The sequence below is a fragment of the Schistocerca gregaria genome, chromosome 10 (assembly GCF_023897955.1).
Source record: "Schistocerca gregaria isolate iqSchGreg1 chromosome 10, iqSchGreg1.2, whole genome shotgun sequence".
In the NCBI taxonomy this organism is placed as follows: Eukaryota; Metazoa; Arthropoda; class Insecta; order Orthoptera; family Acrididae; genus Schistocerca; species Schistocerca gregaria.
In genome coordinates, this window is record NC_064929.1 from 45,955,006 (window position 1) to 45,981,120 (window position 26,115).

Sequence of the window (26,115 nt, forward strand, 5' to 3'; positions counted from 1 at the left end):
AGTGCAATGGAGACGCGGAAACTTGTTGTGGCCCAGTGTTTTGCAGTTGGACGACAAGATTGTTACACAGTGGTAAAGAGCGAGGCACTGAGTTGGCATGAATAATGGAGTGCACAATGGGGCTCGAGATGTGTTTGTTACCTCAGGTGCTGTATGATTGTCGACAAGGAGTGAAAACGGAGCAATTTGTGACGGCTCTTTCAATTTAAGACGTTAAAAACAGACGGAATTTGCATTTGTAATACCAGAGCATCGAAACTACTTGGAACTTTTGTGTATATGATCGTGTCCGCGCCTTTGTACTCTGCTCCCTTCACCGCTACAAACCAACCAACCATCGTGTCCGTACGCATCAGAGTCGCAAAGAATGGGGAATAGCGCAGATTGGTCGTGCATGTGGCGTAGCTCAGTTGGTAGAGCGTTCGCTTCGCATGAGAAAGGTGCAGGGTTCAAGCCGCGGCGCCTCAACTTTTTTGTGGTCAGTGCATGGTAAGTGTTGGTCGCGGCGAACCTACAGGCACGCAAGATGATGCAAAGCCAGCGTCACAGACTGATATGATGTATACTGACGTAAGGAGAGCAAGATGTAAGTGTGGGGACCGGCTGTTATCGAGGTTTCATCGAGTGCAGATCTGTCTTAGGTATCACGGCTTAACCTCATTGAAGTCTAGAGGGTGGACAACACGTTCGTCTTACTCAGAGCGGTGTCCGAACTCTATTTTCGACGTTATACGTGCCACTTTCATTGTGGCCAACTACGATTCGATACAGAATGCACGAAACCTGAAAGACACCCTAACGGGTACATAGAGAGTAGTGTTTGTCTGCTGAATAATGGGAGTGCAAGGGTCTGTATCGTCTATATGGCTGTATGTGGCACCATTAGTCTTCGTGGGGGGCGGGCGTAACCCAGATGGTAGAGCGCTCGGGTAGTATGCGAGAGGTACTGGGATCAATACCCAGTGCCTCCAGAATTTTTAACACACCTACATGCGCACCTTGCCATGCAAGTGGAATAATTCTCAGCCTGCAGATGTGTCTAGGAATATACAAGCGAATGATTAGCATCCACAATTGGCAAGCGTGCTGTTATTAGTGCGCAGGAAGCACCCTCCTCCCACGCCACCACTTTATTTAGAAACACTACAAGTGTTCCCGTAAGATTGTCAAGCCTATGTCGGAAAGATCTGCCTTGCGCCGAGTTCACGTAATTCCCACTGCACATTCCTATTCTTTGCGTGCAGTCGGCTGCTACTGGTGTTGCTAGTTGTGACTGCTGATAACAGATGCCGTAGCAATCAATTCATGGAGTGAGTTGTATGTTTTGCGTTAGTCTGTCTCTGACAAGCAAGCACAGGTGACATAGGTGCGAACACAGGAAGCTAGCAGACCCTCGCTGCCTGCAGACACCGAGCAGCCACACTAGGAGGGCGGCCTAAGCCGTAGGCGAAATGTGCTCATTCGCTTTGGCGCGACGTCGAACTATAAATAATGCTGTCACTAGCGTGAGCGTTGCGTGAGCGTCGTGGAAAGTCGGAAAAGTCGGCCGCGTGGGTGAGTGCCAAGTTTGGGGAGCGTTTTGTAGTATGCGCAGTGCAATGGAGACGCGGAAACTTGTTGTGGCCCAGTGTTTTGCAGTTGGACGACAAGATTAGTACACAGTAGTAAAGAGCGAGGCACTGAGTTGGCATGAATAATGGAGTGCACAATGGGGCTCGAGATGTGTTTGTTACCTCAGGTGCTGTATGATTGTCGACAAGGAGTGAAAACGGAGAAATTTGTGACGGCTCTTTCAATTTAAGACGTTAAAAACAGACGGAATTTGCATTTGTAATACCAGAGCATCGAAACTACTTGGAACTTTTGTGTATATGAACGTGTCCGCGCCTTTGTACTCTGCTCCCTTCACCGCTACAAACCAACCAACCATCGTGTCCGTGCGCATCAGAGTCGCAAAGAATGGGGAATAGCGCAGTTTTGTCGTGCATGTGGCGTAGCTCAGTTGGTAGAGCGTTCGCTTCGCATGTGAAAGGTGCAGGGTTCAAGCCGCGGCGCCTCCATTTTTTGTGGTCAGTGCATTTTAAGTGTTGGTCGCGGCGAACCTAAAGGCACGCAAGATGTTGCAAAGCCAGCGTCACAGACTGATATGATGTATACTGACGTAAGGAGAGCAAGATGTAAGTGTGGGGACCGGCTGTTATCGAGGTGTCATCGAGTGCAGATCTGTCTTAGGTATCACGGCTTAACCTCATTGAAGTCTAGAGGGTGGACAACACGTTCGTCTTACTCAGAGCGGTGTCCGAACTCTATTTTCAACGTTATACGTGCCACTTTCATTGTGGCCAACTACGATTCGATACAGAATGCACGAAACCTGAAAGACACCCTAACGGATACATAGAGAGTAGTGTTTGTCTGCTGAATAATGGGAGTGCAAGGGTCTGTGTCGTCTATATGGCTGTATGTAGCACCATTAGTCTTCGTGGGGGGCGGGCGTAGCTCAGATGGTAGAGCGCTCGCGTAGTATGCGAGAGGTACTAGGATCATTACCCAGTGCCTCCAGAATTTTTAACACACCTACATGCGCACCTTGATATGCAAGTGGAATAATTCTCAGCCTGCAGATGTGTCTAGGAAGATACAAGCGAATGATTAGCATCCACAATTGGCAAGCGTGCTGTTATTAGTGCGCGGGAAGCACCCTCCTCCCACGCCTACACTTAATTTAGAAACAGTACAAGTGTTCCCGTAAGATTCTCAAGCCTATGTCGGAAAGATCTGCCTTGCGCCGAGTTCACGTAATTCCCACTGCACATTCCTATTCTTTGCGTGCAGTCGGCTGCTACTGGTGTTGCTAGTTGTGACTGCTGATAACAGATGCCGTAGCAATCAATTCATGGAGTGAGTTGTATGTTTTGCGTTAGTCTGTCTCTGACAAGCAAGCACAGGTGACATAGGTGCGAACACAGGAAGCTAGCAGACCCTCGCTGCCTGCAGACACCGAGCAGCCACACTAGGAGGGCGGCCTAAGCCGTAGGCGAAATGTGCTCATTCGCTTTGGCGCGACGTCGAACTATAAATAATGCTGTCACTAGCGTGAGCGTCGTGGAAAGTCGGAAAAGTCGGCTGCGTGGGTGAGTGCCAAGTTTGGGGAGCGTTTTGTACTATGCGCAGTGCAATGGAGACGCGGAAACTTGTTGTGGCCCAGTGTTTTGCAGTTGGACGACAAGATTAGTACACAGTAGTAAAGAGCGAGGCACTGACTTGGCATGAATAATGGAGTGCACTATGGGGCTCGAGATGTGTTTGTTACCTCAGGTGCTGTATGATTGTCGACAAGGAGTGAAAACGGAGCAATTTGTGACGGCTCTTTCAATTTAAGACGTTAAAAACAGACGGAATTTGCATTTGTAATACCAGAGCATCGAAACTACTTGGAACTTTTGTGTATATGAACGTGTCCGCGCCTTTGTACTCTGCTCCCTTCACCGCTACAAACCAACCAACCATCGTGTCCGTGCGCATCAGAGTCGCAAAGAATGGGGAATAGCGCAGTTTGGTCGTGCATGTGGCGTAGCTCAGTTGGTAGAGCGTTCGCTTCGCATGTAAAAGGTGCAGGGGTCAAGCCGCGGCGCCTCAAATTTTTGTGGTCAGTGCATGGTAAGTGTTGGTCGCGGCGAACCTAAAGTCACGCAAGATGTTGCAAAGCCAGCGTCACAGACTGATATGATGTATACTGACGTAAGGAGAGCAAGATGTAAGTAGGGGACCGGCTGTTATCGAGGTGTCATCGAGTGCAGATCTGTCTTAGGTATCACGGCTTAACCTCATTGAAGTCTAGAGGGTGGACAACACGTTCGTCTTACTCAGAGCGGTGTCCGAACTCTATTTTCAACGTTATACGTGCCACTTTCATTGTGGCCAAGTACGATTCGATACAGAATGCACGAAACCTGAAAGACACCCTAACGGATACATAGAGAGTAGTGTTTGTCTGCTGAATAATGGGAGTGCAAGGGTCTGTGTCGTCTATATGGCTGTATGTAGCACCATTAGTCTTCGCGGGGGGCGGGCGTAGCTCAGATGGTAGAGCGCTCGCGTAGTATGCGAGAGGCACTACGATCAATACCCAGTGCCTCCAGAATTTTTAACACATCTACCTGCGCACCTTGCCATGCAAGTGGAATAATTCTCAGCCTGCAGATGTGTCTAGGAAGATACAAGCGAATGATTAGCATCCACAATTGGCAAGCGTGCTGTTATTAGTGCGCGGGAAGCACCCTCCTCCCACGCCTACACTTAATTTAGAAACAGTACAAGTGTTCCCGTAAGATTCTCAAGCCTATGTCGGAAAGATCTGCCTTGCGCCGAGTTCACGTAAATCCCACTGCACATTCCTATTCTTTGCGTGCAGTCGGCTGCTACTGGTGTTGCTAGTTGTGACTGCTGATAACAGATGCCGTAGCAATCAATTCATGGAGTGAGCTGTATGTTTTGCGTTAGTCTGTCTCTGAGAAGCAAGCACAGGTGACATAGGTGCGAACACAGGAAGCTAGCAGACCCTCGCTGCCTGCAGACACCGAGCAGCCACACTAGGAGGGCGGCCTAAGCCGTAGGCGAAATGTGCTCATTCGCTTTGGCGCGACGTCGAACTATAAATAATGCTGTCACTAGCGTGAGCGTCGTGGAAAGTCGGAAAAGTCGGCTGCGTGGGTGAGTGCCAAGTTTGGGGAGCGTTTTGTAGTATGCGCAGTGCAATGGAGACGCGGAAACTTGTTGTGGCCCAGTGTTTTGCAGTTGGACGACAAGATTGGTACACAGTAGTAAAGAGCGAGGCACTGAGTTGGCATGAATAATGGAGTGCACAATGGGGCTCGAGATGTGTTTGTTACCTCAGGTGCTGTATGATTGTCGACAAGGAGTGAAAACGGAGCAATTTGTGACCTCTCTTTCAATTTAAGACGTTAAAAACAGACGGAATTTGCATTTGTAACACCAGAGCATCGAAACTACTTGGAACTTTTGTGTATATGAACGTGTCCGCGCCTTTGTACTCTGCTCCCTTCACCGCTACAAACCAACCAACCATCGTGTCCGTGCGCATCAGAGTCGCAAAGAATGGGGAATAGCGCAGTTTTGTCGTGCATGTGGCGTAGCTCAGTTGGTAGAGCGTTCGCTTCGCATGTGAAAGGTGCACGGTTCAAGCCGCGGGGCCTCCGTTATTTGTGGTCCGTGCATGGTAAGTGTTGGTCGCGGCGAACCTAAAGACACGCAAGATGTTGCAAAGCCAGCGTCACAAACTGATATGATGTATACTGACGTAAGGAAAGCAAGATGTAAGTGTGGGGACCGGCTGTTATCGAGGTGTCATCGAGTGCAGATCTGTCTTAGGTATCACGGCTTAACCTCATTGAAGTCTAGAGGGTGGACAACACGTTCGTCTTACTCAGAGCGGTGTTCGAACTCTATTTTCAACGTTATACGTGCCACTTTCATTGTGGCCAACTACGATTCGATACAGAATGCACGAAACCTGAAATACACCCTAACGGATACATAGAGAGTAGTGTTTGTCTGCTGAATAATGGGAGTGCAAGGGTCTGTGTCGTCTATATGGCTGTATGTAGCACCATTAGTCTTCGTGGGGGGCGGGCTTAACTCAGATGGTAGAGCGCTCGCTTAGTATGCGAGAGGTACTGGGATCAATACCCAGTGCCTCCAGAATTTTTAACACACCTACATGCGCACCTTGCCATGCAAGTGGAATAATTCTCAGCCTGCAGATGTGTCTAGGAAGATACAAGCGAATGATTAGCATCCACAATTGGCAAGCGTGCTGTTATTAGTGCGCGGGAAGCACCCTCCTCCCACGCCTACACTTAATTTAGAAACAGTACAAGTGTTCCCGTAAGATTCTCAAGCCTATGTCGGAAAGATCTGCCTTGCGCCGAGTTCACGTAAATCCCACTGCACATTCCTATTCTTTGCGTGCAGTCGGCTGCTACTGGTGTTGCTAGTTGTGACTGCTGATAACAGATGCCGTAGCAATCAATTCATGGAGTGAGCTGTATGTTTTGCGTTAGTCTGTCTCTGACAAGCAAGCACAGGTGACATAGGTGCGAACACAGGAAGCTAGCAGACCCTCGCTGCCTGCAGACACCGAGCAGCCACACTAGGAGGGCGGCCTAAGCCGTAGGCGAAATGTGCTCATTCGCTTTGGCGCGACGTCGAACTATAAATAATGCTGTCACTAGCGTGAGCGTCGTGGAAAGTCGGAAAAGTCGGCTGCGTGGGTGAGTGCCAAGTTTGGGGAGCGTTTTGTAGTATGCGCAGTGCAATGGAGACGCGGAAACTTGTTGTGGCCCAGTGTTTTGCAGTTGGACGACAAGATTGGTACACAGTAGTAAAGAGCGAGGCACTGAGTTGGCATGAATAATGGAGTGCACAATGGGGCTCGAGATGTGTTTGTTACCTCAGGTGCTGTATGATTGTCGACAAGGAGTGAAAACGGAGCAATTTGTGACCTCTCTTTCAATTTAAGACGTTAAAAACAGACGGAATTTGCATTTGTAACACCAGAGCATCGAAACTACTTGGAACTTTTGTGTATATGAACGTGTCCGCGCCTTTGTACTCTGCTCCCTTCACCGCTACAAACCAACCAACCATCGTGTCCGTGCGCATCAGAGTCGCAAAGAATGGGGAATAGCGCAGTTTTGTCGTGCATGTGGCGTAGCTCAGTTGGTAGAGCGTTCGCTTCGCATGTGAAAGGTGCAGGGTTCAAGCCGCGGGGCCTCCATTATTTGAGGTCCGTGCATGGTAAGTGTTGGTCGCGGCGAACCTAAAGACACGCAAGATGTTGCAAAGCCAGCGTCACAAACTGATATGATGTATACTGACGTAAGGAAAGCAAGATGTAAGTGTGGGGACCGGCTGTTATCGAGGTGTCATCGAGTGCAGATCTGTCTTAGGTATCACGGCTTAACCTCATTGAAGTCTAGAGGGTGGACAACACGTTCGTCTTACTCAGAGCGGTGTTCGAACTCTATTTTCAACGTTATACGTGCCACTTTCATTGTGGCCAACTACGATTCGATACAGAATGCACGAAACCTGAAATACACCCTAACGGATACATAGAGAGTAGTGTTTGTCTGCTGAATAATGGGAGTGCAAGGGTCTGTGTCGTCTATATGGCTGTATGTAGCACCATTAGTCTTCGTGGGGGGCGGGCTTAACTCAGATGGTAGAGCGCTCGCTTAGTATGCGAGAGGTACTGGGATCAATACCCAGTGCCTCCAGAATTTTTAACACACCTACATGCGCACCTTGCCATGCAAGTGGAATAATTCTCAGCCTGCAGATGTGTCTAGGAAGATACAAGCGAATGATTAGCATCCACAATTGGCAAGCGTGCTGTTATTAGTGCGCGGGAAGCACCCTCCTCCCACGCCACCACTTTATTTAGAAACAGTACAAGTGTTCCCGTAAGATTCTCAAGCCTATGTCGGAAAGATCTGCCTTGCGCCGAGTTCACGTAAATCCTACTGCACATTCCTATTCTTTGCGTGCAGTCGGCTGCTACTGGTGTTGCTAGTTGTGACTGCTGATAACAGATGCCGTAGCAATCAATTCATGGAGTGAGTTGTATGTTTTGCGATAGTCTGTCTCTGACAAGCAAGCACAGGTGACATAGGTGCGAACACAGGAAGCTAGCAGACCCTCGCTGCCTGCAGACACCGAGCAGCCACACTAGGAGGGCGGCCTAAGCCGTAGGCGAAATGTGCTCATTCGCTTTGGCGCGACGTCGAACTATAAATAATGCTGTCACTAGCGTGAGCGTTGCGTGAGCGTCGTGGAAAGTCAGAAAAGACGGCTGCGTGGGTGAGTGCCAAGTTTGGGGAGTGTTTTGTAGTATGCGCAATGCAATGGAGACGCGGAAACTTGTTGTGGCCCAGTGTTTTGCAGTTGGACGACAAGATTGTTACACAGTGGTAAAGAGCGAGGCACTGAGTTGGCATGAATAATGGAGTGCACAATGGGGCTCGAGATGTGTTTGTTACCTCAGGTGCTGTATGATTGTCGACAAGGAGTGAAAACGGAGCAATTTGTGACGGCTCTTTCAATTTAAGACGTTAAAAACAGACGGAATTTGCATTTGTAATACCAGAGCATCGACACTACTTGGAACTTTTGTGTATATGAACGTGTCCGCGCCTTTGTACTCTGCTCCCTTCACCGCTACAAACCAACCAACCATCGTGTCCGTGCGCATCAGAGTCGCAAAGAATGGGGAATAGCGCAGTTTTGTCGTGCATGTGGCGTAGCTCAGTTGGTAGAGCGTTCGCTTCGCATGTGAAAGGTGCAGGGTTCAAGCCGCGGGGCCTCCATTATTTGTGGTCAGTGCATGGTAAGTGTTGGTCGCGGCGAACCTAAAGGCACGCAAGATGTTGCAAAGCCAGCGTCTCAGACTGATATGATGTATACTGACGTAAGGAGAGCAAGATGTAAGTGTGGGGACCGGCTGTTATCGAGGTGTCATCGAGTGCAGATCTGTCTTAGGTATCACGGCTTAACCTCATTGAAGTCTAGAGGGTGGACAACACGTTCGTCTTACTCAGAGCGGTGTTCGAACTCTATTTTCAACGTTATACGTGCCACTTTCATTGTGGCCAACTACGATTCGATACAGAATGCACGAAAGCTGAAATACACCCTAACGGATACATAGAGAGTAGTGTTTGTCTGCTGAATAATGGGAGTGCAAGGGTCTGTGTCGTCTATATGGCTGTATGTAGCACCATTAGTCTTCGTGGGGGCGGGCGTAGCTCAGATGGTAGAGCGCTCGTTTAGTATGCGAGAGGTACTGGGATCAATACCCAGTGCCTCCAGAATTTTTAACACACCTACATGCGCACCTTGCCATGCAAGTGGAATAATTCTCAGCCTGCAGATGTGTCTAGGAAGATACAAGCGAATGATTAGCATCCACAATTGGCAAGCGTGCTGTTATTAGTGCGCGGGAAGCACCCTCCTCCCACGCCACCACTTTATTTAGAAACAGTACAAGTGTTCCCGTAAGATTCTCAAGCCTATGTCGGAAAGATCTGCCTTGCGCCGAGTTCACGTAAATCCCACTGCACATTCCTATTCTTTGCGTGCAGTCGGCTGCTACTGGTGTTGCTAGTTGTGACTGCTGATAACAGATGCCGTAGCAATCAATTCATGGAGTGAGTTGTATGTTTTGCGATAGTCTGTCTCTGACAAGCAAGCACAGGTGACATAGGTGCGAACACAGGAAGCTAGCAGACCCTCGCTGCCTGCAGACACCGAGCAGAAACACTAGGAGGGCGGCCTAAGCCGTAGGCGAAATGTGCTCATTCGCTTTGGCGCGACGTCGAACTATAAATAATGCTGTCACTAGCGTGAGCGTCGTGGAAAGTCGGAAAAGTCGATGCGTGGGTGAGTGCCAAGTTTGGGGAGCGTTTTGTAGTATGCGCAGTGCAATGGAGACGCGGTCACTTGTTGTGGCCCAGTGTTTTGCAGTTGGACGACAAGATTAGTACACAGTAGTAAATAGCGAGGCACTGAGTTGGCATGAATAATGGAGTGCACAATGGGGCTCGAGATGGGTTTGTTACCTCAGGTGCTGTATGATTGTCGACAAGGAGTGAAAACGGAGAAATTTGTGACGGCTCTTTCAATTTAAGACGTTAAAAACAGACGGAATTTGCATTTGTAATACCAGAGCATCGAAACTACTTGGAACGTTTGTGTATATGAACGTGTCCGCGCCTTTGTACTCTGCTCCCTTCACCGCTACAAACCAACCAACCATCGTGTCCGTGCGCATCAGAGTCGCAAAGAATGGGGAATAGCGCAGTTTTGTCGTGCATGTGGCGTAGCTCAGTTGGTAGAGCGTTCGCTTCACATGTGAAAGGTGCAGGGTTCAAGCCGCGGCGCCTCCATTTTTTGTGGTCAGTGCATGGTAAGTGTTGGTCGCGGCGAACCTAAAGGCACGCAAGATGTTGCAAAGCCAGCGTCACAGACTAATATGATGTATACTGACGTAAGGAGAGCAAGATGTAAGTGTGGGGACCGGCTGTTATCGAGGTGTCATCGAGTGCAGATCTGTCTTAGGTATCACGGCTTAATCTCATTGAAGTCTAGAGGGTGGACAACACGTTCCTCTTACTCAGAGCGGTGTCCGAACTCTATTTTCAACGTTATACGTGCCACTTTCATTGTGGCCAACTACGATTCGATACAGAATGCACGAAACCTGAAAGACACCCTAACGGATACATAGAGAGTAGTGTTTGTCTGCTGAATAATGGGAGTGCAAGGGTCTGTGTCGTCTATATGGCTGTATGTAGCACCATTAGTCTTCGTGGGGGGCGGGCGTAGCTCAGATGGTAGAGCGCTCGCGTAGTATGCTTGAGGTACTGGGATCAATACCCAGTGCCTCCAGAATTTTTAACACACCTACATGCGCACCTTGCCATGCAAGTGGAATAATTCTCAGCCTGCAGATGTGTCTAGGAAGATACAAGCGAATGATTAGCATCCACAATTGGCAAGCGTGCTGTTATTAGTGCGCGGGAAGCACCCTCCTCCCACGCCTATACTTAATTTAGAAACAGTACAAGTGTTCCCGTAAGATTCTCAAGCCTATGTCGGAAAGATGTGCCTTGCGCCGAGTTCACGTAAATCCCACTGCACATTCCTATTCTTTGCGTGCAGTCGGCTGCTACTGGTGTTGCTAGTTGTGACTGCTGATAACAGATGCCGTAGCAATCAATTCATGGAGTGAGTTGTATGTTTTGCGATAGTCTGTCTCTGACAAGCAAGCACAGGTGACATAGGTGCGAACACAGGAAGCTAGCAGACCTTCGCTGCCTGCAGACACCGAGCAGCCACACTAGGAGGGCGGCCTAAGCCGTAGGCGAAATGTGCTCATTCGCTTTGGCGCGACGTCGAACTATAAATAATGCTGTCACTAGCGTGAGCGTTGCGTGAGCGCCGTGGAAAGTCAGAAAAGTCGGCTGCGTGGGTGAGTGCCAAGTTTGGGGAGCGTTTTGTAGTATGCGCAATGCAATGGAGACGCGGAAACTTGTTGTGGCCCAGTGTTTTGCAGTTGGACGACAAGATTGTTACACAGTGGTAAAGAGCGAGGCACTGAGTTGGCATGAATAATGGAGTGCACAATGGGGCTCGAGATGTGTTTGTTACCTCAGGTGCTGTATGATTGTCGACAAGGAGTAAAAACGGAGCAATTTGTGACGGCTCTTTCAATTTAAGACGTTAAAAACAGACGGAATTTGCATTTGTAATACCAGAGCATCGACACTACTTGGAACTTTTGTGTATATGAACGTGTCCGCGCCTTTGTACTCTGCTCCCTTCACCGCTACAAACCAACCAACCATCGTGTCCGTGCGCATCAGAGTCGCAAAGAATGGGGAATAGCGCAGTTTTGTCGTGCATGTGGCGTAGCTCAGTTGGTAGAGCGTTCGCTTCGCATGTGAAAGGTGCAGGGTTCAAGCCGCGGGGCCTCCATTATTTGTGGTCAGTGCATGGTAAGTGTTGGTCGCGGCGAACCTAAAGGCACGCAAGATGTTGCAAAGCCAGCGTCTCAGACTGATATGATGTATACTGACGTAAGGAGAGCAAGATGTAAGTGTGGGGACCGGCTGTTATCGAGGTGTCATCGAGTGCAGATCTGTCTTAGGTATCACGGCTTAACCTCATTGAAGTCTAGAGGGTGGACAACACGTTCGTCTTACTCAGAGCGGTGTTCGAACTCTATTTTCAACGTTATACGTGCCACTTTCATTGTGGCCAACTACGATTCGATACAGAATGCACGAAAGCTGAAATACACCCTAACGGATACATAGAGAGTAGTGTTTGTCTGCTGAATAATGGGAGTGCAAGGGTCTGTGTCGTCTATATGGCTGTATGTAGCACCATTAGTCTTCGTGGGGGCGGGCGTAGCTCAGATGGTAGAGCGCTCGTTTAGTATGCGAGAGGTACTGGGATCAATACCCAGTGCCTCCAGAATTTTTAACACACCTACATGCGCACCTTGCCATGCAAGTGGAATAATTCTCAGCCTGCAGATGTGTCTAGGAAGATACAAGCGAATGATTAGCATCCACAATTGGCAAGCGTGCTGTTATTAGTGCGCGGGAAGCACCCTCCTCCCACGCCACCACTTTATTTAGAAACAGTACAAGTGTTCCCGTAAGATTCTCAAGCCTATGTCGGAAAGATCTGCCTTGCGCCGAGTTCACGTAAATCCCACTGCACATTCCTATTCTTTGCGTGCAGTCGGCTGCTACTGGTGTTGCTAGTTGTGACTGCTGATAACAGATGCCGTAGCAATCAATTCATGGAGTGAGTTGTATGTTTTGCGATAGTCTGTCTCTGACAAGCAAGCACAGGTGACATAGGTGCGAACACAGGAAGCTAGCAGACCCTCGCTGCCTGCAGACACCGAGCAGAAACACTAGGAGGGCGGCCTAAGCCGTAGGCGAAATGTGCTCATTCGCTTTGGCGCGACGTCGAACTATAAATAATGCTGTCACTAGCGTGAGCGTCGTGGAAAGTCGGAAAAGTCGATGCGTGGGTGAGTGCCAAGTTTGGGGAGCGTTTTGTAGTATGCGCAGTGCAATGGAGACGCGGTCACTTGTTGTGGCCCAGTGTTTTGCAGTTGGACGACAAGATTAGTACACAGTAGTAAATAGCGAGGCACTGAGTTGGCATGAATAATGGAGTGCACAATGGGGCTCGAGATGGGTTTGTTACCTCAGGTGCTGTATGATTGTCGACAAGGAGTGAAAACGGAGAAATTTGTGACGGCTCTTTCAATTTAAGACGTTAAAAACAGACGGAATTTGCATTTGTAATACCAGAGCATCGAAACTACTTGGAACGTTTGTGTATATGAACGTGTCCGCGCCTTTGTACTCTGCTCCCTTCACCGCTACAAACCAACCAACCATCGTGTCCGTGCGCATCAGAGTCGCAAAGAATGGGGAATAGCGCAGTTTTGTCGTGCATGTGGCGTAGCTCAGTTGGTAGAGCGTTCGCTTCACATGTGAAAGGTGCAGGGTTCAAGCCGCGGCGCCTCCTTTTTTTGTGGTCAGTGCATGGTAAGTGTTGGTCGCGGCGAACCTAAAGGCACGCAAGATGTTGCAAAGCCAGCGTCACAGACTAATATGATGTATACTGACGTAAGGAGAGCAAGATGTAAGTGTGGGGACCGGCTGTTATCGAGGTGTCATCGAGTGCAGATCTGTCTTAGGTATCACGGCTTAATCTCATTGAAGTCTAGAGGGTGGACAACACGTTCCTCTTACTCAGAGCGGTGTCCGAACTCTATTTTCAACGTTATACGTGCCACTTTCATTGTGGCCAACTACGATTCGATACAGAATGCACGAAACCTGAAAGACACCCTAACGGATACATAGAGAGTAGTGTTTGTCTGCTGAATAATGGGAGTGCAAGGGTCTGTGTCGTCTATATGGCTGTATGTAGCACCATTAGTCTTCGTGGGGGGCGGGCGTAGCTCAGATGGTAGAGCGCTCGCGTAGTATGCTTGAGGTACTGGGATCAATACCCAGTGCCTCCAGAATTTTTAACACACCTACATGCGCACCTTGCCATGCAAGTGGAATAATTCTCAGCCTGCAGATGTGTCTAGGAAGATACAAGCGAATGATTAGCATCCACAATTGGCAAGCGTGCTGTTATTAGTGCGCGGGAAGCACCCTCCTCCCACGCCACCACTTTATTTAGAAACAGTACAAGTGTTCCCGTAAGATTCTCAAGCCTATGTCGGAAAGATCTGCCTTGCGCCGAGTTCACGTAAATCCCACTGCACATTCCTATTCTTTGCGTGCAGTCGGCTGCTACTGGTGTTGCTAGTTGTGACTGCTGATAACAGATGCCGTAGCAATCAATTCATGGAGTGAGTTGTATGTTTTGCGATAGTCTGTCTCTGACAAGCAAGCACAGGTGACATAGGTGCGAACACAGGAAGCTAGCAGACCTTCGCTGCCTGCAGACACCGAGCAGCCACACTAGGAGGGCGGCCTAAGCCGTAGGCGAAATGTGCTCATTCGCTTTGGCGCGACGTCGAACTATAAATAATGCTGTCACTAGCGTGAGCGTTGCGTGAGCGCCGTGGAAAGTCAGAAAAGTCGGCTGCGTGGGTGAGTGCCAAGTTTGGGGAGCGTTTTGTAGTATGCGCAATGCAATGGAGACGCGGAAACTTGTTGTGGCCCAGTGTTTTGCAGTTGGACGACAAGATTGTTACACAGTGGTAAAGAGCGAGGCACTGAGTTGGCATGAATAATGGAGTGTACAATGGGGCTCGAGATGTGTTTGTTACCTCAGGTGCTGTATGATTGTCGACAAGGAGTGAAAACGGAGCAATTTGTGACGGCTCTTTCAATTTAAGACGTTAAAAACAGACGGAATTTGCATTTGTAATACCAGAGCATCGAAACTACTTGGAACTTTTGTGTATATGAACGTGTCCGCGCCTTTGTACTCTGCTCCCTTCACCGCTACAAACCAACCAACCATCGTGTCCGTGCGCATCAGAGTCGCAAAGATTGGGGAATAGCGCAGTTTGGTCGTGCATGTGGCGTAGCTCAGTTGGTAGAGCGTTCACTTCACATGTGAAAGGTGCAGGGTTCAAGCCGCGGCGCCTCCATTTTTTGTGGTCAGTGCATGGTAAGTGTTGGTCGCGGCGAACCTACAGGCACGCAAGATGTTGCAAAGCCAGCGTCACAGACTGATATGATGTATACTGACGTAAGGAGAGCAAGATGTAAGTGTTGGGACCGGCTGTTATCGAGGTGTCATCGAGTGCAGATCTGTCTTAGGTATCACGGCTTAACCTCATTGAAGTCTAGAGGGTGGACAACACGTTCGTCTTACTCAGAGCGGTGTCCGAACTCTATTTTCAACGTTATACGTGCCACTTTCATTGTGGCCAAGTACGATTCGATACAGAATGCACGAAACCTGAAAGACACCCTAACGGATACATAGAGAGTAGTGTTTGTCTGCTGAATAATGGGAGTGCAAGGGTCTGTGTCGTCTATATGGCTGTATGTAGCACCATTAGTCTTCGTGGGGGGCGGGCGTAGTATGCGAGAGGTACTGGGATCAATACCCAGTGCCTCCAGAATTTTTAACACACCTACATGCCCACCTTGCCATGCAAGTGGAATAATTCTCAGCCTGCAGATGTGTCTAGGAAGATACAAGCGAATGATTAGCATCCACAATTGGCAAGCGTGCTGTTATTAGTGCGCGGGAAGCACCCTCCTCCCACGCCACCACTTAATTTAGAAACAGTACAAGTGTTCCCGTAAGATTCTCAAACCTATGTCGGAAAGATCTGCCTTGTGCCGAGTTCACGTAAATCCCACTGCACATTCCTATTCTCTGCGTGCAGTCGGCTGCTACTGGTGTTGCTAGTTGTGACTGCTGATAACAGATGCCGTAGCAATCAATTCATGGAGTGAGTTGTATGTTTTGCGATAGTCTGTCTCTGACAAGCAAGCACAGGTGACATAGGTGCGAACACAGGAAGCTAGCAGACCCTCGCTGCCTGCAGACACCGAGCAGAAACACTAGGAGGGCGGCCTAAGCCGTAGGCGAAATGTGCTCATTCGCTTTGGCGCGACGTCGAACTATAAATAATGCTGTCACTAGCGTGAGCGTCGTGGAAAGTCGGAAAAGTCGGCTGCGTGGGTGAGTGCCAAGTTTGGGGAGCGTTTTGTAGTATGCGCAGTGCAATGGAGACGCGGAAACTTGTTGTGGCAACAGTGTTTTGCAGTTGGACGACAAGATTTGTACACAGTAGTAAAGAGCGAGGCACTGAGTTGGCATGAATAATGGAGTGCACAATGGGGCTCGAGATGTGTTTGTTACCTCAGGTGCTGTATGATTGTCGACAAGGAGTGAAAACGGAGCAATTTGTGACGGCTCTTTCAATTTAAGACGTTAAAAACAGACGGAATTTGCATTTGTAATACCAGAGCATCGAAACTACTTGGAACTTTTGTGTATATGAACGTGTCCGCGCCTTTGTACTCTGCTCCCTTCACCGCTACAAACCAACCAACCATCGTGTCCGTGCGCATCAGAGTCGCAAAGATTGGGGAATAGCGCAGTTTGGTCGTGCATGTGGCGTAGCTCAGTTGGTAGAGCGTTCACTTCACATGTGAAAGGTGCAGGGTTCAAGCCGCGGCGCCTCCATTTTTTGTGGTCAGTGCATGGTAAGTGTTGGTCGCGGCGAACCTACAGGCACGCAAGATGTTGCAAAGCCAGCGTCACAGACTGATATGATGTATACTGACGTAAGGAGAGCAAGATGTAAGTGTTGGGACCGGCTGTTATCGAGGTGTCATCGAGTGCAGATCTGTCTTAGGTATCACGGCTTAACCTCATTGAAGTCTAGAGGGTGGACAACACGTTCGTCTTACTCAGAGCGGTGTCCGAACTCTATTTTCAACGTTATACGTGCCACTTTCATTGTGGCCAAGTACGATTCGATACAGAATGCACGAAACCTGAAAGACACCCTAACGGATACATAGAGAGTAGTGTTTGTCTGCTGAATAATGGGAGTGCAAGGGTCTGTGTCGTCTATATGGCTGTATGTAGCACCATTAGTCTTCGTGGGGGGCGGGCGTAGTATGCGAGAGGTACTGGGATCAATACCCAGTGCCCCCAGAATTTTTAACACACCTACATGCGCACCTTGCCATGCAAGTGGAATAATTCTCAGCCTGCAGATGTGTCTAGGAAGATACAAGCGAATGATTAGCATCCACAATTGGCAAGCGTGCTGTTATTAGTGCGCGGGAAGCACCCTCCTCCCACGCCTACACTTAATTTAGAAACAGTACAAGTGTTCCCGTAAGATTCTCAAGCCTATGTCGGAAAGATCTGCCTTGCGCCGAGTTCACGTAAATCCCACTGCACATTCCTATTCTTTGCGTGCAGTCGGCTGCTACTGGTGTTGCTAGTTGTGACTGCTGATAACAGATGCCGTAGCAATCAATTCATGGAGTGAGTTGTATGTTTTGCGATAGTCTGTCTCTGACAAGCAAGCACAGGTGACATAGGTGCGAACACAGGAAGCTAGCAGACCCTCGCTGCCTGCAGACACCGAGCATCCACACAAGGAGGGCGGCCTAAGCCGTAGGCGAAATGTGCTCATTCGCTTTGGCGCGACGTCGAACTATAAATAATGCTGTCACTAGCGTGAGCGTCGTGGAAAGTCGGAAAAGTCGGCTGCGTGGGTGAGTGCCAAGTTTGGGGAGCGTTTTGTAGTATGCACAGTGCAATGGAGACGCGGAAACTTGTTGTGGCCCAGTGTTTTGCAGTTGGACGACAAGATTGGTACACAGTAGTAAAGAGCGAGGCACTGAGTTGGCATGAATAATGGAGTGCACAATGGGGCTCGAGATGTGTTTGTTACCTCAGGTGCTGTATGATTGTCGACAAGGAGTTAAAACGGAGCAATTTGTGACGGCTCTTTCAATTTAAGACGTTAAAAACAGACGGAATTTTTCATTTGTAATACCAGAGCATCGAAACTACTTGGAACTTTTGTGTATATGAACGTGTCCGCGCCTTTGTACTCTGCTCCCTTCACCGCTACAAACCAACCAACCATCGTGTCCGTGCGCATCAGAGTCGCAAAGAATGGGGAATAGCGCAGTTTTGTCGTGCATGTGGCGTAGCTCAGTTGGTAGAGCGTTCGCTTCGCATGTGAAAGGTGCAGGGTTCAAGCCGCGGCGCCTCCATTATTTGTGGTCAGTGCATGGTAAGTGTTGGTCGCGGCGAACCTAAAGGCACGCAAGATGTTGCAAAGCCAGCGTCACAGACTGATATGATGTATACTGACGTAAGGAGAGCAAGATGTAAGTGTGGGGACCGGCTGTTATCGAGGTGTCATCGAGTGCAGATCTGTCTTAGGTATCACGGCTTAACCTCATTGAAGTCTAGAGGGTGGACAACACGTTCATCTAACTCAGAGCGGTGTTCGAACTCTATTTTCAACGTTATACGTGCCACTTTCATTGTGGACAACTACGATTCGATACAGAATGCACGAAACCTGAAATACACCCTAACGGATACATAGAGAGTAGTGTTTGTCTGCTGAATAATGGGAGTGCAAGGGTCTGTGTCGTCTATATAGCTGTATGTAGCACCATTAGTCTTCGTGGGGGGCGGGCGTAACTCAGATGGTAGAGCGCTCGCTTAGTATGCGAGAGTTACTGGGATCAATACCCAGTGCCTTCAGAATTTTTAACACACCTAGATGCGCACCTTGCCATGCAAGTGGAATAATTCTCAGCCTGCAGATGTGTCTAGGAAGATACAAGCGAATGATTAGCATCCACAATTTTCAAGCGTGCTGTTATTAGTGCGCGGGAAGCACCCTCCTCCCACGCCACCACTTTATTTAGAAACAGTACAAGTGCTCCCGTAAGATTCTCAAGCCTATGTCGGAAAGATCTGCCTTGCGCCGAGTTCACGTAAATCCCACTGCACATTCCTATTCTTTGCGTGCAGTCGGCTGCTACTGGTGTTGCTAGTAGTGACTGCTGATAACAGATGCCGTAGCAATCAATTCATGGAGTGAGTTGTATGTTTTGCGATAGTCTGTCTCTGACAAGCAAGCACAGGTGACATAGGTGCGAACACAGGAAGCTAGCAGACCCTCGCTGCCTGCAGACACCGAGCAGCCACACTAGGAGGGCGGCCTAAGCCGTAGGCGAAATGTGCTCATTCGCTTTGGCGCGACGTCAAACTATAAATAATACTGTCACTAGCGTCAGCGTTGCGTAAGCGTCGTGGAAAGTCGGAAAAGTCGGCTGCGTGGGTGAGTGCCAAGTTTGGGGAGCGTTTTGTAGTATGCGCAGTGCAATGGAGACGCGGAAACTTGTTGTGGCCCAGTGTTTTGCAGTTGGACGACAAGATTGTTACACAGTGGTAAAGAGCGAGGCACTGAGTTGGCATGAATAATGGAGTGCAAAATGGGGCTCGAGATGTGTTTGTTACCTCAGGTGCTGTATGATTGTCGACAAGGAGTGAAAACGGAGCAATTTGTGACGGCTCTTTCAATTTAAGACGTTAAAAACAGACGGAATTTGCATTTGTAATACCAGAGCATCGAAACTACTGGGAACTTTTGTGTATATGAACGTGTCCGCGCCTTTGTACTCTGCTCCCTTCCCCGCTACAAACCAACCAACCATCGTGTCCGTGCGCATCAGAGACGCAAAGAATGGGGAATAGCGCAGTTTGGTCGTGCATGTGGCGTAGCTCAGTTGGTAGAGCGTTCGCTTCACATGTGAAAGGTGCAGGGTTCAAGCCGCGGCGCCTCCATTTTTTGTGGTCAGTGCATGGTAAGTGTTGGTCGCGGCGAACCTACAGGCACGCAAGATGTTGCAAAGCCAGCGTCACAGACTGATATGATGTATACTGACGTAAGGAGAGCAAGATGTAAGTGTGGGGACCGGCTGTTATCGAGGTGTCATCGAGTGCAGATCTGTCTTAGGTATCACGGCTTAACCCCATTGAAGTCTAGAGGGTGGACAACACGTTCGTCTTACTCAGAACGGTGTCCGAACTCTATTTTCGACGTTATACGTGCCACTTTCATTGTGGCCAACTACGATTCGATACAGAATGCACGAAACCTGAAAGACACCCAAACGGATACATAGAGAGTAGTGTTTGTCTGCTGAATAATGGGAGTGCAAGGGTCTGTGTCGTCTATATGGCTGTATGTAGCACCATTAGTCTTCGTGGGGGGCGGGCGTAACTCAGATGGTAGAGCGCTCGCTTAGTATGCTTGAGGTACTGGGATCAATACCCAGTGCATCCAGAATTTTTAACACACCTACATGCGCACCTTGCCATGCAAGTGGAATAATTCTCAGCCTGCAGATGTGTCTAGGAAGATACAAGCGAATGATTAGCATCCACAATTGGCAAGCGTGCTGTTATTAGTGCGCGGGAAGCACCCTCCTCCCACGCCTACACTTTATTTAGAAACAGTACAAGTGTTCCCGTAAGATTCTCAAGCCTATGTCGGAAAGATCTGCCTTGCGCCGAGTTCACGTAAATCCCACTGCACATTCCTATTCTTTGCGTGCAGTCGGCTGCTACTGGTGTTGCTAGTTGTGACTGCTGATAACAGATGCCGTAGCAATCAATTCATGGAGTGAGTTGTATGTTTTGCGATAGTCTGTCTCTGACAAGCAAGCACAGGTGACATAGGTGCGAACACAGGAAGCTAGCAGACCGTCGCTGCCTGCAGACACCGAGCAGCCACACTAGGAGGGCGGCCTAAGCCGTAGAAGAAATGTGCTCATTCGCTTTGGCGCGACGTCGAACTATAAATAATGCTGTCACTAGCGTGAGCGTTGCGTGAGCGTCGTGGAAAGTCAGAAAAGTCGGCTGCGTGGGTGAGTGCCAAGTTTGGGGAGCGTTTTGTAGTATGCGCAGTGCAATGGAGACGCGGAAACTTGAAGTGGCCCAGTGTTTTGCAGTTGGACGACAAGATTAGTACACAGTGGTAAAGAGCGAGGCACTGAGTTGGCATGAATAATGGAGTGCACAATGGGGCTCGAGATGTGTTTGTTACCTCAGGTGCTGTATGATTGTCGACAAGGAGTGAAAACGGAGCAATTTGTGACGGCTCTTTCAATTTAAGACGTTAAAAACAGACGGAATTTGCATTTGTAATACCAGAGCATCGAAACTACTTGGAACTTTTGTGTATATGAACGTGTCCGCGCCTTTGTACTCTGCTCCCTTCACCGCTACAAACCAACCAACCATCGTGTCCGTGCGCATCAGAGTCGCAAAGAATGGGGAATAGCGCAGTTTGGTTGTGCATGTGGCGTAGCTCAGTTGGTAGAGCGTTCGCTTCGCATGTGAAAGGTGCAGGGTTCAAGCCGCGGCGCCTCAATTTTTTGTGGTCAATGCATGGTAAGTGTTGGTCGCGGCGAACCTAAAGGCACGCAAGATGTTGCAAAGCCAGCGTCACAGACTGATATGATGTATACTGACGTAAGGAGAGCAAGATGTAAGTGTGGGGACCGGCTGTTATCGAGGTGTCATCGAGTGCAGATCTGTCTTAGGTATCACGGCTTAACCCCATTGAAGTCTAGAGGGTGGACAACACGTTCGTCTTACTCAGAACGGTGTCCGAACTCTATTTTCGACGTTATACGTGCCACTTTCATTGTGGCCAACTACGATTCGATACAGAATGCACGAAACCTGAAAGACACCCTAACGGATACATAGAGAGTAGTGTTTGTCTGCTGAATAATGGGAGTGCAAGGGTCTGTGTCGTCTATATGGCTGTATGTAGCACCATTAGTCTTCGGAGGGGGGGGGGGGGGGGGGCGTAGCTCAGATGGTAGAGCGCTCGCTTAGTATGCGAGAGGTACTGGGATCAATACCCAGTGCCTCCAGAATTTCTAACACACCTACATGCGCACCTTGCCATGCAAGTGGAATAATTCTCAGGCTGCAGATGTGTCTCTTAAGATACAAGCGAATGATTAGCATCCACAATTGGCAAGCGTGCTGTTATTAGTGCGCGGGAAGCACCCTCCTCCCACGCCTACACTTAATTTAGAAACAGTACAAGTGTTCCCGTAAGATTCTCAAGCCTATGTCGGAAAGATGTGCCTTGCGCCGAGTTCACGTAAATCCCACTGCACATTCCTATTCTTTGCGTGCAGTCGGCTGCTACTGGTGTTGCTAGTTGTGACTGCTGATAACAGATGCCGTAGCAATCAATTCATGGAGTGAGTTGTATGTTTTGCGATAGTCTGTCTCTGACAAGCAAGCACAGGTGACATAGGTGCGAACACAGGAAGCTAGCAGACCCTCGCTGCCTGCAGACACCGAGCAGCCACACTAGGAGGGCGGCCTAAGCCGTAGGTGAAATGTGCTCATTCGCTTTGGCGCGACGTCGAAATATAAATAATGCTGTCACTAGTGTGAGCGTTGCGTGAGCGTCGTGGAAAGTCGGCTGCGTGGGTGAGTGCCAAGTTTGGGGAGCGTTTTGTAGTATGCGCAGTGCAATGGAGACGCGGAAAATTGTTGTGGCCCAGTGTTTTGCAGTTGGACGACAAGATTGGTACACAGTAGTAAAGGGCGAGGCACTGAGTTGGCATGAATAATGGAGTGCACAATGGGGCTCGAGATGTGTTTGTTACCTCAGGTGCTGTATGATTGTCGACAAGGAGTGAAAACGGAGCAATTTGTGACGGCTCTTTCAATTTAAGACGTTAAAAACAGACGGAATTTGCATTTGTAATACTAGAGCATCGAAACTACTTGGAACTTTTGTGTATATGAACGTGTCCGCGCCTTTGTACTCTGCTCCCTTCACCGCTACAAACCAACCAACCATCGTGTCCGTGCGCATCAGAGTCGCAAAGAATGGGGAATAGCGCAGTTTGGTCGTGCATGGGGGGTAGCTCAGTTGGTAGAGCGTTCGCTTCGCGTTTGAAAGATGCAGGTTTCAAGCCGCGGGGCCTCCATGTTTTGTGGTCAGTGCATGGTAAGTGTTGGTCGCGGCGAACCTAAAGGCACGCAAGATGTTGCAAAGCCAGCGTCACAGACTGATATGATGTATACTGACGTAAGAAGAGCAAGATGTAAGTGTGGGGACCGGCTGTTATCGAGGTGTCATCGAGTGCAGATCTGTCTTAGGTATCACGGCTTAACCTCATTGAAGTCTAGAGGGTGGACAACACGTTCGTCTAACTCAGAGCGGTGTCCGAACTCTATTTTCAACGTTATACGTGCCACTTTCATTGTGGCCAACTACGATTCGATACAGAATGCACGAAACCTGAAAGACACCCTAACGGATACATAGAGAGTAGTGTTTGTCTGCTGAATAATGGGAGTGCAAGGGTCTGTGTCGTCTATATGGCTGTATGTAGCACCATTAGTTTTCGGGGGGCCGGGCGTAGCTCAGATGGTAGAGCGCTCGCTTAGTATGCGAGAAGTACAGGGATCAATACCCAGTGCCTCCAGAATTTTTAACACACCTACATGCGCACCTTGCCATGCAAGTGGAATAATTCTCAGCCTGCAGATGTGTCTAGGAAGATACAAGCGAATGATTAGCATCCACAATTGGCAAGCGTGCTGTTATTAGTGCGCGGGAAGCACCCTCCGCCCACGCCTAAACTTTATTTAGAAACAGTACAAGTGTTCCCGTAAGATTCTCAAGCCTATGTCGGAAAGATGTGCCTTGCGCCGAGTTCACGTAAATCCCACTGCACATTCCTATTCTTTGCGTGCAGTCGGCTGCTACTGGTGTTGCTAGTTGTGAGTGCTGATAACAGATGCCGTAGCGATCAATTCATGGAGTGAGTTGTATGTTTTGCGATAGTCTGTCTCTGACAAGCAAGCACAGGTGACAGAGGTGCGAACACAAGAAGCTAGCAGACCCTCGCTGCCTGCAGACACCGAGCAGCCACACTAGGAGGGCGGCCTAAGCCGTAGGGGAAATGTCCTCATTCGCTTTGGCGCGACGTCGAACTATAAATAATACTGTCACTAGCGTGAGCGTTGCGTGAGCGTCGTGGAAAGTCGGAAAAGTCGGCTGCGTGGGTGAGTGCCAAGTTTGGGGAGCGTTTTGTAGTATGCGCAGTGCAATGGAGACGCGGAAACTTGTTGTGGTCCAGTGTTTTTTAGTTGGACGACAAGATTGGTACACAGTAGTAAAGAGCGAGGCACTGAGTTGGCATGAATAATGGAGTGCACAATGGGGCTCGAGATGTGTTTGTTACCTCAGGTGCTGTATGATTGTCGACAAGGAGTGAAAACGGAGCAATTTGTGACGGCTCTTTCAATTTAAGACGTTAAATACAGACGGAATTTGCATTTGTAATACCAGAGCATCGAAACTACTTGGAACGTTTGTGTATATGAACGTGTCCGCGCCTTTGCACTCTGCTCCCTTCACCGCTACAAACCAACCAACCATCGTGTCCGTGCGCATCAGAGTCGCAAAGAATGGGGAATAGCGCAGTTTGGTCGTGCATGTGGCGTAGCTCAGTTGGTAGAGCGTTCGCTTCGCATGTGAAAGGTGCAGGGTTCAAGCCGCGGCGCCTCCATTTTTTGTGGTCAGTGCATGGTTCGGGGGTACGGGCGTAGCTCAGATGGTAGAGCGCTTGCTTAGTATGCGAGAGGTACTGGGATCAATTTTTAACACACCTACATGCGCACCTTGCCATGCAAGTGGAATAATTCTCAGCCTGCAGATGTGGCTAGGAAGATACCAGCGAATGATTAGCATCCACAATTGGCAAGCGTGCTGTTATTAGTGCGCAGGAAGCACCCTCCTCCCACGCCACCACTTTATTTAGAAACACTACAAGTGTTCCCGTAAGATTCTCAAACCTATGTCGGAAAGATCTGCCTTGTGCCGAGTTCACGTAAATCCCACTGCACATTCCTATTCTCTGCGTGCAGTCGGCTGCTACTGGTGTTGCTAGTTGTGACTGCTGATAACAGATGCCGTAGCAATCAATTCATGGAGTGAGTTGTATGTTTTGCGATAGTCTGTCTCTGACAAGCAAGCACAGGTGACATAGGTGCGAACACAGGAAGCTAGCAGACCCTCGCTGCCTGCAGACACCGAGCAGCCACTCTAGGAGGGCGGCCTAAGCCGTAGGCGAAATGTGCTCATTCGCTTTGGCGCGACGTCGAACTATAAATAATGCTGTCACTAGCGTGAGCGTTGCGTGGAAAGTCGGCTGCGTGGGTGAGTGCCAAGTTTGGGGAGCGTTTTGTACTATGCGCAGTGCAATGGAGACGCGGAAACTTCTTGTGGCCCAGTGTTTTGCAGTTGGACGACAAGATTGGTACACAGTAGTAAAGAGCGAGGCACTGAGTTGGCATGAATAATGGAGTGCACAATGGGGCTCGAGATGTGTTTGTTACCTCAGGTGCTGTATGATTGTCGACAAGGAGTGAAAACGGCGCAATTTGTGACGGCTCTTTCAATTTAAGACGTTAAAAACAGACGGAATTTGCATTTGTAATACCAGAGCATCGAAACTACTTGGAACTTTTGTGTATATGAACGTGTCCGCGCCTTTGTACTCTGCTCCCTTCACCGCTACAAACCAACCAACCATCGTGTCCGTGCGCATCAGAGTCGCAAAGAATGGGGAATAGCGCAGTTTTGTCGTGCATGTGGCGTAGCTCAGTTGGTAGAGCGTTCGCTTCGCATGTGAAAGGTGCAGGGTTCAAGCCGCGGCGCCTCCATTTTTTGTGGTCAGTGCATTTTAAGTGTTGGTCGCGGCGAACCTAAAGGCACGCAAGATGTTGCAAAGCCAGCGTCACAGACTGATATGATGTATACTGACGTAAGGAGAGCAAGATGTAAGTGTGGGGACCGGCTGTTATCGAGGTGTCATCGAGTGCAGATCTGTCTTAGGTATCACGGCTTAACCTCATTGAAGTCTAGAGGGTGGACAACACGTTCGTCTTACTCAGAGCGGTGTCCGAACTCTATTTTCAACGTTATACGTGCCACTTTCATTGTGGCCAACTACGATTCGATACAGAATGCACGAAACCTGAAAGACACCCTAACGGATACATAGAGAGTAGTGTTTGTCTGCTGAATAATGGGAGTGCAAGGGTCTGTGTCGTCTATATGGCTGTATGTAGCACCATTAGTCTTCGTGGGGGGCGGGCGTAGCTCAGATGGTAGAGCGCTCGCGTAGTATGCGAGAGGTACTAGGATCAATACCCAGTGCCTCCAGAATTTTTAACACACCTACATGCGCACCTTGCCATGCAACTGGAATAATTCTCAGCCTGCAGATGTGTCTAGGAAGATACAAGCGAATGATTAGCATCCACAATTGGCAAGCGTGCTGTTATTAGTGCGCGGGAAGCACCCTCCTCCCACGCCTACACTTAATTTAGAAACAGTACAAGTGTTCCCGTAAGATTCTCAAGCCTATGTCGGAAAGATCTGCCTTGCGCCGAGTTCACGTAAATCCCACTGCACAT

General features: G+C 49.1%; 1 non-coding gene across 1 annotated transcript; it reads left to right on the plus strand.

The window, feature by feature from the left end:
• The first annotated feature begins 21,460 nt into the window (after positions 1-21,460).
• Positions 21,461-21,533, plus strand: Trnat-agu (transfer RNA threonine (anticodon AGU)). Its single transcript has one exon. It is a non-coding gene; the product is annotated as a tRNA-Thr (tRNA).
• The last annotated feature ends 4,582 nt before the right edge of the window (positions 21,534-26,115 follow it).